The sequence below is a fragment of the Sorex araneus genome, chromosome 3 (genome assembly GCF_027595985.1).
Source record: "Sorex araneus isolate mSorAra2 chromosome 3, mSorAra2.pri, whole genome shotgun sequence".
Taxonomy (NCBI): domain Eukaryota; kingdom Metazoa; phylum Chordata; class Mammalia; order Eulipotyphla; family Soricidae; genus Sorex; species Sorex araneus.
Window position 1 is genome coordinate 83,531,718 of NC_073304.1, and position 17,428 is coordinate 83,549,145.

The following is a 17,428-nucleotide window of genomic DNA, read 5'->3' on the forward strand; positions in this document are numbered from 1 at the left end:
GGGATAAAAAATGTGCTTGGTCATTTTCTATGGCTATGTTGTTAGTAAGTAGAAAGTATCCATTGCTTCTAAACAATCTATTGCTTCATGAAAATAGAAGGAAAGACAAAGAAGAAAAACCTGCCATTATGGTAATGGTATCTATTTAAATCCAATTCAAAAATTTACCTAATTTAGGACATTTTGTGTCCTACAAATTTCTTTGACAACATGATGAGATATGTGGAAACTTTCTGAGAATAATATTTTAATGTGTATGAAAATACAGAACACGACAAAAGAAATTCTATTAAACACATTTTTAAATTGTTAAATTGAAAGTGATCAAACAATAGATATGCTCCTGTAACTTATTAAATATCACAATCTAGTGGTATATTTAATAATTTCCATAACTTCAAAGTAATTGTGAATATAAATGACATTTTGAGAGATCTGAAACAATTATAAAATGTGTAATATTTATCTGTGATATTTATTGGTGACAGATACACAGATCTTGCTAAAACTAAGGGTTTTTATTATTTATATTCATAATTTTAACTGTATTAAATTTCAGTTAAAAGTAAGATGTACTTTTTGCTGCCATATGTTCATGGACTGCCACATCTAGAAGATTTCAAGATCTAGTTTTATAGTACAAACACATAGATTTTGAATGGTCTAACTCGAGTAAAGTAACAGTAATTACATCTTCCTTGTTTAAACATAACATGTGTCTATATATGCTATGTGGCTGAAAAAACTTATAAATATCCTTATAATATCAAACTTGCAAAGAAAAAGCGGTGATTAATATAATACATGTTTTAATTTTAATAAAATTGTCAAGATCAATTAATAATGCATTGGTTTGTTCCAGAACTGATAACACAGAGTTTATTAAGAAGTAAATGTCGAAAAAGTAGAAAGAAAGGGAGATAAAATGTATCTGGATATTTAAGTAGGAGAGTAAAAACCTAAATTCAATCATAAGACATGATCTAAAATTTTTATATGTATGTGTTCACTAGGGCTGGAGCAATAACGCAGCGGGTAGGGCGTTAGCCTTGCACATGGCTGACCCGGGTTCGATTCCTCCGCCCCTCTCGGAGAGCCCAGCAAGCTACCAAGAGTATATTGCCCACACAGCAGAGCAAGCTACCCGTGGCATATTCATATGCCAAAAACAGTAACAAGTCTCTCAATGGAGATGTTACTGGTGCCCGCTCGAGCAAATCGATGAGCAATGGGGTGACAATGATGATGATGATACAATGATGTGTTCACTAACAATTGTTTCCAAACATTCTATGACTACAGGTCTGGAATTTAATGGCATGCATTACAGAGATTGAAAAAGCTGAAATAACAAATGGCAGTTAGACTAGAGAGAAAATCAAGAGCTTTCAAAGGGCTCAATGAGTTTGACTTGAGAAGAGATAAGAAAGAAATGAGGTAGAATCAGGAAAGTGATGATAAGTTCTGGGTGAGAAGAAACGAAACTCTTAAAGCTGAAATAATATCGAGGTTTTCCATTTCCTAGTCATCAAAATTTAATCTCTTCAAAATGGCTTGAGACTTTGAAATTAATACTTGATTTCTAAGTTAACCTAGTCACTGTTGAATTATATCAGACTACTTTCCCATCAACATACCATATCTTACTTCTCTCACTCTTAATCTCTATTCATAATAGTTTTTATCATTCTTCAGTATGAAGCACAAGTATTAATACTACTGGTATATTCCAATACACACTCTCTCTAATTAGGATTAACCTCGACTCCTTTAACTCTGGCTTTTCAATATACCACATAACCCTTCATTGGGTTAGCTACATAAATGACTTACTAGAATGATTAAACCTTTATGGAAAATGCCACAAATTCTTCAATTGAATGCTCTCTGCAGCATTTAGCAACATACCTAGAATATAAAAGATATCTAATAAAATGTTTCTTTATCATTAACAACAAGCCATCAATACAAGCAACAGTCAATTGTTCTGTACCATTCATGGACTCATGTTGCTCCTAAGAAGTAGAAATGCTAAAAATAAAAATGAGTCACCTATATTAGTTGTTAGTTCTACACATAATTTTACCAGCCACTTACTCCTTTTCTGACATTTATTGAAAAAAACTAAATCCAGGAAAATTTTACTTATTATCCAAGATCACATAATCTGAAAAATAATATAGATTTCTTACTACCCAGTTCATTCATCTTCAGGCTTCACCATTAAATACATCAAGAGAAGACAATAGGAGTTCTGGTTTTGAAGGTCATAATTCTGGCCATATTAATTCTGACCATTCAGTTCTTAGAGAGTCTGTTGGGCTTTTTTATTTTTTAGTGAAAAATAAGAGGAAAATTACACGCAATGGTAAACATGACAGAAGAACTAAGGAAGATACCAAGTATTAAATGGTGAAAGATATCAGTAGCAAACTTTAAAAAGTTGTGGGAGATAGAAGAAATAATGTGGTGGTAAGAAATTTGGAGAGGTGCGTGGAAAGACAAGGAGGGGCTGACTCATTTCCTTTGTTATCACTCTAGTTGTCTCAATTTCTCAAACTGAAAACCATTGTCTCATCCCTAGATCTTTCTTCGCTTGCTCATGAGAAAATCCCATTGGGTCAGCCTCCAACATGTACTGAGAATTTGCCTATTTCTCATTATCACCACAATCATTACTTATCCAGATAACTGCAACACCACCTAACTGCTGTCCACTTCTTCCTTTGCAGTTGATTCTTAGCCAATCATATTAAGTGTTTGTGGATTACACCACCTCTCTGCTCAAAACTCTACAATGACTCCCCCTACATAGATCTATAGTAATCAATGTCTCTCTTATAGTCTATATGATCAATCCTTTATGACCCATTAATTCTATAATCTCATCTACTGATAATTCTGACTCCAATTCCAACGTGAAGAAAGGGGGCTTTCGCACATCACTAGAGGGTGTCCTACAGTTCAACTCAATTTTGTTGCCATTCACCTGGAGAGAGCAAAAATTACAGTTGTTAAGGGTTCAGTTCCACTGGATTTCCACTTCCATTCCCACACTTATAACTGGTGTAAGTCTGATGGTTGAATATAGACAAGAGGTTCTTAAGATCTCTTTGGGCTAATTAATTTCGCTGAGCAACTCACAAAACTCAAAGATTTCACTTGTGAATTTAAGAGTTTAGTATAAAAACTAATTTGTTATTATAATTTATTTCTCCATTTTAGCTATTTCTATTATTTTAGAAATTTAAATTTTTTTTCTAAAAATTTAAATTTTTAGAGTTTGTTACAAAACTCAAAAATTATCCAATGGATGAGAAGTACAGGACAAAGGAAGGGGAAAGACATGGACCCCCCATCTCCTCTCCAAAGCCTGCCACTAACCCCGAAATATCCAAATGTTTACCTAGGAAGTTAAACCTAGTCCTCTGGACTTTTACAGAGGCATTCTCTCCAGAGGCATGACTCACTAGATCACAATTCAACTGGTGACTGATTCCAACCTCTCATTCCTCTCCCACCCCCTAAGTCAAGGATGAGGGACTAATTTTTACTGCAGGCAACCAGCCACCATTTCTTAGGAACTCCAACAGTCACTCACTAACAGACACTTTTATCCTCCCCCAAACAGAACTTTCTGTGACTTTTAGGAGCTCTGTGATAGAAATTGGAACAAAACAAAGTATACTTACAATAAAAATCACTATATTGGACTGGAGCGATAGCATAGTGGGTAAGGTGTTTGCCTTGCATACGGCTGACCCAGGTTTGATTCCTCCATCCCTCTCAGAGAGCCCGGCAAGCTACTGAGAGTATCCCGCCCACAGACAGAGCCTGGCAAGCTCCCCGTGGCATATTTGATATGCCAAAAACAGTAACAACAAGTCTCACAGTGGAGACATTACTGGTGCCTGCTCGAGCAGATCAATGAGCAATGGGACAACAGTGCTACAGTGCTACATACTGCACTTACTATCACACTCACTCACAAATTGCATTACACCAACCTCCTCTTTAGCCTAATACAAGACCACACCAGCCTTTTCCTTTGAACTTGTTCTTCCAGGTTGGTTTTGCAAGTTACTTTTAAAGAGTTCAGTTTTCAGTGAGATCATTTCTATTTCTCTAAATAGAATACCCTTGTGATTCAGTTACCTGCCTGTACTTTCTTAGTTCTCCTTAGGTCTTAGAAGAAAATTTTTAAAATCCCAATGGGTCAAGAAAGAGCTTCTTTGGATGAACCAAGAGCCGCGGCACGAGAAGCAGAGCCTCCGCGCCTACTGACTGTGATCCTGAGGTCTCCTAACCCATTTTGGCACCAGAGCAGATTCTTGCAGCCATGCATTTTGACTGTGAACTGAACTACAACCTTGTGCAGCCCGGGGAGGGATTTTTTTCCCTCTCCACCCCATTTTTCTGAGCGAAAATGGCGGCAGCGGCAGCAGCCACGCAGTGAGAGCCACCCTCTAAGACCCCTCCACCAGGAGGTAGGACTTTCTTTAGTGACGTAGCCTGTAGGTGATCCTGGGAGGGGAGGTGTTCCCAGCGCGCCTTCCTCCCAGAGATGAACCAAGAGCCGCGGCACGAGAAGCAGAGCCTCCGCGCCTACTGACTGTGATCCTGAGGTCTCCTAACCCATTTTGGCACCAGAGCAGATTCTTGCAGCCATCCATTTTGACTGTGAACTGAGCTAAAATATTAGAAACCCAAAACCGCGCGGCCGCTATTGCGGCCGCGCAGACTCAAAGTCTTCACTTTTACCAAGGAAGAGAAATTATTAGATGATGCTTATTCAGCAGGCCTGATTGTTGGGGAAGATTTCCAATCAACAATAGTGAGTTCTGTATGGAAATATGAAATGTACTCAATATATAGAGAGAATAATGGGAATATCATCAGCTACTTAGATGGGGGGTGGGGTGGGAGGGGGGTGTATTGGGATTCTTGGTGGTGGAACGGGTGCACTGGTAAAGGGATGGTGGTTTAATCAGTATTTGACTGTGACTTAAACCTGAAAGCTTTGTATTTTTTTTCTTGTTTTCACGGTGGTTCAATAAAATATTTCTTTAAAAAAAAAATAAAATAAAAAGCTCAGCATTAAAAAAATAAATAAATAAAAGCAACTGTCTTAATCCTTGAAAAAAAAAAAGAAAGAGCTTCTTTGGCATCTGGGCACAAGCAGGAAGATGGGGATTCATGTGCTCAAAGTAAGGTCTTGTCTTCATGGTCACAAGAAGGAGTTTTTATCAGGAGAGAACAGGGAAGAAAGGGTGGGCTGCAAGCCAGTGGCCACAGAATGAACAATAAACCTGAGGCTGAGCCCCTTGAAATGCAGCCATCTCCAAATATAAATAAAGTAAAGGATCAGGCTTTAGGGAGAGGAGAAACTTCAGATAAACTGTCCTTACTTTAGGTGTGGAGCAAGGACAGTTCCCTCATCTGACATTGATCATCAACCCAGTTTCAATCCCTACTGTCAGTTCTCCCCTATCTGTGGAAGTTGGAGCACCAAATCAAAAGTAGCTGCTCCCTGTTGAAATAACTGATTACCCTCCCTTTTCCTAGGAATTCTTGCATAAGAAGTCATTTTCTACTTTTCCTTTGTGTGCTAGTTCTTAGTCCCCACTGTCAGTTGTTAAAAGAAAACTAGATGCTGACTCACTTCTTTCTCCGTCAGAATCATCAAGGGGATAAAGGTTTGTATTAAATATTTTACTGACTTACCTTGCATACAGTCTGTTCCCCAAGTGGGATTTTTACCTTTTTCTTTTTCATAAAAGATATATTACTAGGATCTAGAATGCTGACAGATACATATATATGGTGCTACATATAGATTTTACTGTATTTTGAATAAAATAATAAACATTTGGGGGCCAGAGAGATAGATCACAATATGTGCTTACATTGCACACAGCTGATCCCAGTTCATCAATGGAACCACATATGCTCCCCCAAGCACCACCAAAAGTGATCCTTGAACACAGAATCAAGCCTGTGAGTAAGCCCTGAACACTGCCAAGTGTGGCCCCAATAGCCTTCCCCCTACCAATAAATATAATAAAATTAAGAATATAAGCACAATTCACACTCTTCATAGGATCTTAATATATTAGGCCTTGACCTACCTAGAGTCATTTAAAGTTAAGCAAATTCTCTAAAGGATTTTTCTGTCTAGACATACATTAGACAATTTCATACCCACTAAAAAACTCCCTGCTTGATTACAAGAATTAACTAGGCATAGCAAATTCTCAGATTACACATCAGAGGTGTGTTTCTATGTATGTTCATATGGAGACAAAAGAGTCAAGTGTTTTGAGATGGACATTTTTCAGACCAAAATATTCATAAAAGTATAATTGGTGGGCACCAAAGTGTTCAGTAACTGAAAACCAGAGGAGGAAAGGAATTTTACCAAAGCTGAAACTTGTACCAAGGAAATCTCCAGAAAGAACAGATGCTACTATCTGGAACTCAGAGTTATCCTTCCAAACCTTTAGAAGTCTGGATTCTCTAAAAATCAGTCCCACAATGCTTCAAAAAAAATTAATTTCAGAAAATCTTCATAAATTTTAGACATCTTTATAATCTAAACTTAGTGAAAGTGTGTTCATTACAGATGGAACCTAAAAGGCCAAAAATAATGTATTTCATAGATATGACATATTAGCATTGAATAGAACTCAGTTTAAAGGGGTTTTACTCTACTATTTTGAAGTAGATGAACTATACTTTCTCCCTAATCTTCACTGACCACTTTAACTGCATTTACCCTAATCACAAATTTTACCAATTTTCTTTCATTTTAATTAAATTTTATATGAAACAGGCAAAAAAGTAAAACTGAGCTACCTGGCTAAATATAATGGCAGTATATGTAGAAATGTCCATTATCCATATTTCTTACATAAATAAATTAAAGCTCAGAAGTTTGATCTTGGTGGGGGAGGGAAGTAGTGGGGACCTTCCCAAGCAGTGCTCTGGGAACCAGGAGTCACTCCTAGAGATACTCTGTCAGCAGGCTCAGTGTTTGTGCTCAGGGCCACACGTGGCAGCGTATGGGAGCTTCCAGAGCACACCTGGAGATTCTAATGACACCCTGTGGTGCTGACTTTTGACCTCAGTTTCCTACTGTGCCTTCCAAGCACACACACATGACCACCGAACACCTGCTCAGCTAAAGATTCATATTTTAATTGAGTATGTCCAAGTCCACACATATCTCTAAATTATAGTTGAGACGATAAAGAAATAACCTGACTGTGCACTGTCTACCAAATCACGCTTCTTTTCTGTGATATCCCATCCAAACTCATCTGGCAAGACCTGTCACCTTGTATTTTGCACAAGGCTGTCCTTACAGAGGCAATATAATCCCTTCAAGGATTCCATATAAATCTGTGATAGACAATCAGATTGTCTTTCCTGCAAAGTGCCCTGTGACATGTCCAGAGTCTGCAGAATGCCTCAATCACCTCAGATAGTACTTGGTTCATATTTTAATCCTCACCTAAGGTCCAGTAATATGTGCAGGAGATTAATGCCCCCCAAAAAAATGCTTGAAATAAATTTAGGGGGGCTGGAGCAATAGCACAGCAGATAGGGTATGTGCCTTGCATGTGGCTGACCTGGGTTTGATTCCCAGCATCCCGTATGGTCCACTGAGCACCATCAGGAGTAATTCCTGATTGCAGAGCCAGGAATAATCCCTGTGCATCACCAGGTGATGACCCAAAAAGAAAAAAAGAAAGAAAGAAATTTCGGGATTTGGGACAGTCTATCTTATCCTATCTGGCATATAGCAGGTACTCTTTAAGAATATCAGAGGATCACAGAGATAGTACAGAAGGTAAGGCACCAATTCTGGTTCAAATCCCCTAGTAGTACATGTGATCTCTCAAGTACCACCAGGGGTTACTCCTAAACACAGAGAGTTAGGTGTACCTACTGGATACTTCTGGGTGTGACCCCAACATCCTCCTACCCCTTTAAAAACGAATAGCTTAAATGTTTAAATTGAGGCATTCTAGATTGGAACAAAAACAATGGTGTTATGCTCAGCATGTTTTGTATTCTGGTTATAACACTGCTGGCAATATTTAATATATAATGACATCATGAAACTCATTTTTAAAGCCAGACATATTATCCATCACAGCCACACAGATCAAATGAGGTAAGCTTCCAAGAAACCCTTCAGAAGGACCAATACGCAAGGTCTGAAGTGTAGAGTTCAGAGCCTGGAGTCTGGCTCGAGTCTGGACAGGGTCCAAATGTGTGAGGCTTATTGGAACCACTGCCTGTTAGGAAGAAAGTGGAAGCAACCTGCGCTTGCAGAATTTAGGAGAAAAAGGAGCAAACTTTTCCCCTGAAACAGGATAAACCCAACAGAAAGAAGCAGGAAGGAGATTACCACCTAACAACCATTTAGGACATAATGAAGTGCTCACTCTCCAGGATAAAGAGAAAGAACGGGGACCTCCTTCACTAGGGAACAATGCTATAATAGAAGCCTCTGAGAAAATGAGAAGGAAATATCATCTGCTGCTCAGTGGGTTACAAGGTCTTATGATCACTACACTAAATAAGAAAGGCCTTCCCTTTTAGGCCAGAGACATAGTACAGGGGTTAAGGCACTTGCCTAGCATGTGGTTGACTCTAGTTTGAACCTTGGCACCATAGGGTCACTCTTCAACACAGAGTCAAAAATAGTCCCTGAGCAATGCTAGAGATGACCCAAACCAACATACACCCCCAGCCGAAAAAACAAAAAACATAAAGGCTTCCTTCCCCTTCACTCCATCACCTCATGCTGACCTTGGGGAGTGAGTAGGACAAGGTGAAATACAGAAAGCATAGACAGACATCTTCTTTCTCTGTCGGAGGTTTCTGAGTCTGAGGCAGGCTGGGATTTGAGTAGAAATAGGAGAATGATCTTTCAGGTAGATATTAAATATTAAGCATTCTGGTTAGTAGGCTTTCGAGTTGAATTCTTCTATGCATTGTGTCCTTTGTTTGCGGACCTCCCTGATTTCCTGTATGACTAGTGTGGAGTATGATACAGACCTAGAGCTTAGAAGTTCTGGTCAATCATATCTCTTCATTCTCGCAATGGAAAACAAATTATCAAATGCTTCCTTTTCAGCAGGTCCAACTTTAGGGTGGAGAAACTCCAAACAATAATAGTGAGTTTTTTGTTGAAATATTGAATGTAATCAAAGTAAAGTGAAATTTATCAGTTACAGAGACGGGGTGGGGAGCTGGGGAGGTAAGGGGATGGGGGGAGGTATACTGTGATTCTTGGTGGTGGAATATGTGCACTGGTGAAGGGATGGGTGTTTGAGCATTGTATAACTGAGACTTAAACCTGAAAGCTTTGTACCTTTCCACATAGTGATTCAATAAAAGAATAAATTAAAAAAAATAATTAATTAAAAAAAATAGAAGTTCTGGTCAAGATTGCAAAATGTTGCAATCTTGAGAAGTTTCTTAAACTCTCTAAACTTCTGTTTTCTCACATGCAGAAAGGAAATAATAATAATATTCTTAATCATATTGTTATAGAAAAATGTGATAGTATATGTGAAGCAATAACATTAACCAATATCTGTTGACAACTGTATTTCTTTGCTTGTTTTTGTGCCACAACCTGCAGTGCTCAGGAGCTCCCATAGTGGTGCTCAGAGGACCCTACTTGTCTGGGGGATGAAGCCAGAGGCTCCTGCAGACACCGTATATTCTCCAACCCTTTGAGCCATCTCACTGTATTCCTTTTCCTAAGTGACTGAAACAAGATACAAGGAGGAGGTGACTTGGACAAGAGAAACTGTTTCATAATTTTTGAAAAGCAGGAATCTGAAATCAATGTGTCACTAGGGTTCTTCCCTCTCCTAGGAATTTTTTCCAGGCCTTTCTCTAATCTTTTAGTACCCTGATGCAGAGCAGTCTAAATCTAGCTTCAAAATGAATTCTCCTGGTGTGCATATTTTGTCAATACTTCTTTATGTCAGAGCACCAGTCATATTGTATTAGCAGTCCATTCTTCCATGGTATGACCTCAACTTGTGAGATACCTTGTTTGAATAAGGTCATGCTCTGAAGGTTTCAATAATAAAACAAACATACAACTGGTTTTACTACAAAATTCAACCCATAATACTAGTTATGTGCCAGATTTCTAGGCACTGGCAGTACCTCAGTGGGGGGAAAAATACTTAGGGTATTTGTGTTCTAGCTAGGGGAAACACACTAAAATAATGAAAAAAAATAAACACACAAGAAAATTCCCATTGACTTTTCTGAAGAAAATGAAATTCTGAAGTAGGGGTCAAGGGCGTCAGGTGCAGTGGGGTGGTATAGTTATATACACAAAACACAGAGTCAACAATGCTGGAAACATGAGATCTAAACTATAACAATCAAACTTAAAAGCGGGCCTGTCAAAGTGGTAGATAGGGTTTGGAATGTGGGGGATGAGGGGAACCTGGGAACACTGGCAAAGGGAAGTTGACACTGGTAGTGGGATAGGTGTTAGGACATTGTGTGTGTAAAATGCAACTATTAATAATTTTGTAAATCACAATTGTTTCACTAAAAAGTTAAAGAATGAAAGTCCTCAAACATATGGGGCTCAAAACCCTCTTTTCCTCTTGAACCTGAAAAGATCTACGTATACTTGTATTATATGCAGATATTTATAATAATATTGACCTAACACCTATACAATGTAATAAATCAGTGTCATTCTGATCTTTTTTCAGTTGTGGTTTGGGGTCAGAGAGATAGTACAGAGGTTAAGGTGCTTGCCTTGAACAGAGATGACCCCTGTTTGGCCCCCGGCACCATATGGGTCCCTGAACTCTACCAGGAGTGAATCCTGAGCACAGATCCAGAAGTAAGTCCTGAGTACAAACAGGTGTGGCCCCAAAACCAAAATATACTTTGAAAATCAGCTTAGAGACTAGGAAGAGAACTCAAAGGACTGGAGTATATGCCTGGAGCATATGCCTCAGGTTCAATCTCCAGTGCCACATGGTCCCCACAACACTGCTGGGTACAGGTATGGCTCTGATGGAGGACACTGATGGGGAAGGGTCCTGAACACTACTTGGGAGCCCCACCATCAACAAAATCATGCTCATGGGGTTAGTTAAATACCTCAGTAGTTATATCATTATATGAGTACTTGTTGTTACCTCCAAATTTGCGTAGTTCTCCATCTAGCTGTACCTTAGAATCACTCAAGAGTGTAAAAATATTTGATAACACCATCCCAAATCACATCTTAGAATATTTGGAAGTGGGCTCTACTGAATGTTCATGTTATACTTCCCTTTTTTCCATAAATAATTTAGTAAGATAAAATTACAATTACTATGAAGGACAAAAACCAAACACAAGCAAATGCCAGATAGGTAATTTTAAGCCAGAATTGAAAGTTCTACATTCTGGATGAAAATAAACTCCAAAAGTTCCAAATTAGTAAGATGAACTCAACATTCTGGAAAACCTGACCTTCCTCTGCTCCACAGAATCCCTTTGCTCCACCATGTGTATGAACTAGAAATATGTGGATTCTATTCACTCCACCTGTATAGAGATAGCCAAGTGATTTCAATGCTGGGAGGGAAAGTTCAGCTCTCAATACCTTGGAAAATGCCCAACAATCTGTCCTGTAAAAAGGTTGAAATGTCAAATGACACTTCTTCCTACAAAACTGAATTAGAGTGTGACCTCAAATGTTAATATATTCAGATCTTTCCTCTGCCCTTAGAAGGTCAAATATTCACAACAGTCTAAATCTACACAGCCCCGTCCTCCAAGGACTTGATTTTGAAGTAACAAATTATACAATTAAAGGGGAGAAATGAAGATTGCAAATGTACTTTTGTGGTGAGATTCTATTTTGCATGTATGAGATTCTGAGTTTTACCTCCAATACCACAAATTTTTTTTTAAAAAAATACAACTCTCCACTGAAGGAAAATTATACTCTGAGGAAAAATTAAGGTTATATAAAGTCACAGGTAAACAGATAAAACATGTCCTCAATACCATGTTGAGACCTAATAGTTTTGTAATACTTTGCAACTTATCAAACTCTTTGGTATCTGTCAATTGATTTGTCTTGCTATAGATATATTTGGTGAATATTACTCTATTTTTATATTTTTATTCTATTTATATTTTTATATTTTTATTTTCCTTTCTATAAAAGGAAATATATATTTAAAAAAAGGTGAAGTGACTCACAATGATAGTCACATAGCTAAGAACTAAAACCCAAATTCAGGACATATTCGGGAAATCTTGAGCCCTATCAACTGTCTTTTCTTATAAGTGAGAAGCTGTTGAATTTGTTGAGAGTTCTTAAACAGGTTTTTATACAATCAAAAACTCCTTTGCATACCAAATAAATGCACAATTTTAAATTTTAACAATATATCTATCACTCAAGGAAGAGAGGATACATTCATTCACTAAAGTAAAATATTTTTCACCAAAAATTATCAGGTGTCCTGTAAAAAGGTTAAAATGTTTTCACTACAAAAGGTTTTCCATTCTTTATTTTCATTAACAAGTTTGGAACAGATTCCTGAGATGCTGGGTAAAATTTGTTTTGTTGTGCTTTGGGACCATGACTGGCAATGCTCAGGGGTTGCTCCTGGCTCTGCACTCAGGAATTATTCCTGACGGTGTTCAGGGGACCTTATGGAATGTTGGGGATCATACCTGGGTCAGCCATGTACAAGACAAGAGCCCTACCCACTATGCTATCTCTCTGGTCTAAATAGAATTTTTGAGAAACATTTTTTCAACATTAAATATTATTTCAACATAGTCAAATAAAGTATAGTAATGATGGTAAAAATCTAGCCACACAAGAAGGTAACTATCCCTACGAGGCAATTCTGTGATAAATGAAGAGATACATGGTTAAAACAAAGAAGAAAGATGGCTTCATTTCATCTAAAACTCTGATTTGACCAAAATATAGTAATGGTAACCCACATAAAAGACAGAGTTTTGAGTAACAGTGATGAATATGAGACCCAGTTAATGCCCATCTTAAATAACATCTGTGGCTCTTCGCAATCAATAACAATAAAATCTTCTTTACTTTGGTACTTGTGGAGAGGCTAAAGAGGAAATAGCCCTCAGCATAACGAGATGACAAGGGTCACTCCCAAACAACAGTCAGTTTTCCCAGAACCAGACAGCCAAATGAAGCCAGGACAGAATCACTGTCCAGGAGCACTGAATAGCAGATGCTTTGGCGAGCAGATAGCCCATAAATGCTGCTTTCCCAGGATTTTGAAAGCCAGAGCGTTTATCTTGTTGAAAGCAGAGTTTAATTGAATAAAAGAGTTTTTAAAATAGTGGGCCATTAATTAGGCTGCATGGGGTAAAGCACAGATTCAGTAATGTATGAGGCTTCTGGGAGCCACAGGCTGCGCTCATTGATTCTGTCAGGGCGCCAGAGGAAAGAGAGAGCAGAATGTTTTGCGTCGTCTGGAAACCTACCTGATGCATTTGGAAGTGGCTTTCTCAAGCGCTGCCTCTGTTCAAATCATCCCATAATTACCCTGGCACTGGAAGCTGCGAACTTGGCGGGGTCTGAGAGATATCAGATGTTTTCCTCATGCTTGCTGAACCTCTCTTAGACAAATTTTGCATTGTTTTTTGTGTCAGTTTTATCGTGGAACATCGTGTTGCCATCTGGGAAGAAAAACAACATGGTAGAGGAGCAGCTGGTGAATGGCAATGGCCAAATAAACATTGGCAAGCACCGGCCATTAGGTGAGATAAGAGGGATGGGTGGCCGCCAGCACCCAGACTCCCTCACCACTGGAACATCTTTCACTGTCCCTTTCTCTCTTAAATTCACTCAAACTCATGGCGATTTTTCAGAGCAACTCAGTCTCTCCAAGTATCACGTGGCGAACTTTCCTCTCTGGTCTGAAGGCACATCTAGAAAATGCCCCTCCAATTAAATTTCCCTTCTGGGCAAGGTAATGTGGTTGATGTAACAAGGGGAAAGCTTTTGACAACTTTATAGGAATGTTCCCTTAGGAATAATGGCATATCAAAACCTTCTCCAAGCTTTCCAGTCAATTTGTTGGCCATACCCAACACCATTGGTCTTCAGTTTCCAAATCTTTTAAGAACCCCTTTAAATGATAAACAAATATAAATAATACTAGCATGTCTTTTAGAGCAGGACAGCAAAAGGAAGAAAATGACAATTAATGGAAAAAAGTTATGCCCCATGCTTTCTTGTTTCAAAGACATAAATTTTCTATTGTAACATTTCTAAAATTGAGCTGCATCAAGTATCTAAAAAATATATATCTCATGACCTCTAGTAAGCATTCTAACTCATAAAGTGCCAACAACCCTTATTGCTTTGCACATGGTGGAAACTGATGAAGTCATAGTCACTTCTTCCCCCACTTGTACATCTCATTAATAATTGGTAGACCCTGTACTGATACCCAAAAGGTCATTTTACAATATGATAGAAACAGTGAATAACTTGCCCTGATGTAAAGCAGTTAGAGAAGAGAATTGCTCTCCAAGATTTGTGCTCTTCATTTTTATGGTATAATGCAAGATGTTCAATAATTAGGAACAAAATTAGTAGCATATCACTGATATTGTGACTCTAATGTCAATTCAAGTTCTTGGAAGAACTGAAAAATTAATAGGACCAAGAAGGATAAGCAAGCTGGGTTTAAAGCATATTTTATCAAAATCAACAAATAAGGACAAAAGTAATAAGGAGGCAAAATTTCTGAAGGAATTTTCTAGCAAGCCTTCAGGACAGGAAATCTACATTGGAGTGACATGCTAAGGCAGTGCAAATCAATTTGTAAGAGATGGATGTTTCAGTTGGAAGATTTCCAGGCAGACACCACAGTATGGACAGGAAGTAGACCCCCACCCCTACAACACGTTCTTCTTGCTAAAGATATTAACTTCCTTCACTACTCAGTAGGGACCAGATGACAGAATGCAAGAAGGTGCCAGAGTTAATGTGATCATTGCATGAAAAATTAGAGCACATAATCACGAGAATTTTTCACCCCGAAAGGCAGGATCTTGTCACTTAACAGAATCAATGAAAAAAGTATATCCTGACCCACAAAGAAGCACCCAGAGTTGCCTGCTATCTCTACAATGTTCAGAAAATCTTTTACATAGCAACAAAATCGTCTCTGGTCCCCTAGAAATAAGCTACTTCTTAAAAATAAGCTACAAGGAATCATTAAATACCCAAACTCCAGGAATGTAATAACAAAGCTATGTAAATTAAAGCTTCAGATTTGGAGAACTCAAATTTAAATGTCTAAAGTAGGAACCTAATCAATTAACAGTATTAGGAAAATGGGCAACCAAGTGAGTTTTTTTTTTAATTTAAACAATGTTTCCTTTTATGAGTCAAAAATCAAAAAAAGATTCAAATATTTCACAGTTATAAATACAGGTAGAAAGTGGGGTCCAAGGGTGGGAGTTCCTGTCACATAATTAACATGGGTGGGAACACTAAAAATTATGAAACCTGTTTGCATATAGAAGGCAATTTATTTTTATTTCCAGGTAACCAGTTTGAGCAACATCAAATGCCTCAGGACCCCAGAGTGGGAGTCCAAACTTTGGGAAAGCATGTTCAAAGGAAATGACTAGTGTCTGAACAAAAACTCCATAAAGAAAGAAATGATGTTGGGGGTGGAGAGAGCACAGAGGTAAATGTATAAACTTGTTTGCATGTGGGTGACCCCACATTAATCCCCAGCACCACATGGTGGTGCCCAAATACCACACCACATAGTTGATATGATCTGAGAGGTGAAACAGGTGCCTCATTCATTTTCATTAGGGATCATTTCTCAGTGTTCAGCACCACCCTTTGTTCCTGGAAAAGGACTCCAGAAACAGCGATCTCATGAAATATCACTGTATCACTGTACCACTGTCGTCCCGTTGCTCATCGATTTGCTTGAGTGGGCATCAGTAACATCTTCATTGTGAGGCTTGCTGTTACTGTTTTTGGTATAGCAAATACGCCATGGGTAACTTGTCAGGTTCGGCCATGCGGTGGGATACTCTCGGTAGCTTGCCAGGCTCTGTCGTGTGGGTGAGGTACTCTCGGTAGCTTGCCGGGCTCTCCGAGAAGGGTGGAGGAATCAAACCTGGGTTGGCCGCATGCAAGGCAAACACCCCACCCACTGTGCTATCGCTCCAGCCCATATATTTCTTAAAAAATGGATGAAGGGATATCTTGTTCATCAAAATTTTCTTTGATGAACAAGATTACTTATACCAAATTTGATTTCCATCACTGCCTTGTAGAGCAGCTGATCCTCAGATTAAAAGCAGTTGCTCCAATGCAAATGTGGGCTTGTCATTCCTGTGGGCCAGGGGTGACTCCAGGATCCGACTAGTTTGCCTTTTTGACTTCTTATTGCCTATTTCTGGGGTATAAAGAGATACCCAGGTAATCTGAGAGGAGCACTGTTTGACAAAAGAAAAGTTAGGGTAGCACTCCACCAATTAGCTATCATATTCCAAATTATAATCAAGGCCTCTTGATATAAAAACTGATATAAAACTGATATAAAGTGGATATGAAACTGATATAAAAGTTGTCAGTTGCCAAATATAACTCCTGTACTTTCATACATAATTTTAAAGCTTTAGAACAGTCTCCTAGGATGTGAAGGCGATCTTGCTGTGACATCTGTCACCTCATTGATCACCAGGGTTGATTCATCTGATCTAGCTAGTTAGATAGGTGTCCTCTTCCTCCCTCACTGCTCCAGTTGCGTCCCTCCAAAGCTGTGCACTTGGTTGAAGAGGACGGCCTTCCCTGAAGAGAGACAGAGTGATCTTTGAGTAGCTGCACTCTGCCAATAGAACCTCCAAACAAGCTCTCAAGAACAGTCTCCTGAACTGAGCTTAAGGAACAGTTGAAAGGAAGAAGAAAGGGAAGTCAGTGCTACAGGTGTCTTTCCTAAAGTGTCTCCTATACTGACCCCCAAACCCCAGAAACCCTGGAATAAACTGGTGGGAGGGGAAATGAGGATGAGAAAATTTCCAAGTGTGGTTGGGGGGCACTTTCTGTTTGTTTAAAGAAGGTAGACTTTAGAGGGGCATTCATCTTCGTATTCTTTTGTTTTAATCTGAAAAAAGAGATGTCCAGTAAGTGTGGGAACCTCTGGAAAGAATTCAGACCTGGCACTTGCTACAGAAATGTCTATGAGACAAATGACGGGGTCTTTTTCCTTCAGCACATTTCTGTCCGTTTTTCGGTACTGCTTGTATGATGCTAAATCATACTATGAATGGCTCTTGGCTTCATCAGCACAGCGGGTAGGGCATTTGCCTTGCACGCGGCCGACTTGTGTTCAATTCCTCCACCCTT

General features: G+C 38.8%; 1 pseudogene; it reads left to right on the forward strand.

The window, feature by feature from the left end:
- Nucleotides 1-17,428, forward strand: part of LOC101548843 (zinc finger protein 322-like) — a 56,995-nt pseudogene that overhangs the window by 32,258 nt on the left and 7,309 nt on the right.